The following is a 738-nucleotide window of genomic DNA, read 5'->3' as shown; positions in this document are numbered from 1 at the left end:
CACTCAGGCACACATGCTCACTTCTAAGCAATCAAGAGCAACCCTACTTCCACATTTTTTTTTTCTGCTGCTTAATTACTGTGTAACTTTAGATATTATGGTATTTTAACTTATCATGGAAGGCACCAACAATGTGATCATCTGGAGGAAAGCTTTAATAACATGTAAGAATCTAGCTGATCTATTCACTTTTTACTTTAATATCATTTAACTTCTATCTATTGTCTATCATACTTTTTTACTTATGCTAAAACTACAAGGCATGGGAATCTGCATTTCAAGGTGAGAACATCTAAGGATTTCCCTGCAGTGATATGCATCTGTATGGACATGATTGAGAATTTCCAAAACAGTGCAAGTATTAAAAGAAAAAAAGACTGAGAAAAGAAGAGAACATAAAACCAAAACAAATGATTTTACAGTTTCCGTACATCTCATTATGATTCTTTTCTTTTTCACAGAAAAATGGAATGCTGAAATCTGGATGAAAAACATTCTCCAAACCATTCACCATATTTGAACCAGTCCTAAAAGGCAACTTCCTTCTGTCATGTGACTTATTGGTAGTAGTAGAGCGATAGACAGCTTAGTGGACGAAGTAAAGTGTATTAGACGATGAGTACGTTGACTAAAAGAAAATCTCCGATGGAGAGCAAGTACCCACTTTTAGATTTCAGAAATCAAAATATGAGAAGTCTGTAAAATGAAGAAAACGACAAAAATGAACGAAAAGAAAAA

Source organism: Penaeus monodon, chromosome 24, assembly GCF_015228065.2.
Source record: "Penaeus monodon isolate SGIC_2016 chromosome 24, NSTDA_Pmon_1, whole genome shotgun sequence".
NCBI lineage: Eukaryota > Metazoa > Arthropoda > Malacostraca > Decapoda > Penaeidae > Penaeus > Penaeus monodon.
The sequence above is the reverse complement of the archived record's forward strand: the minus strand, read 5'-3'. Positions refer to the sequence as shown.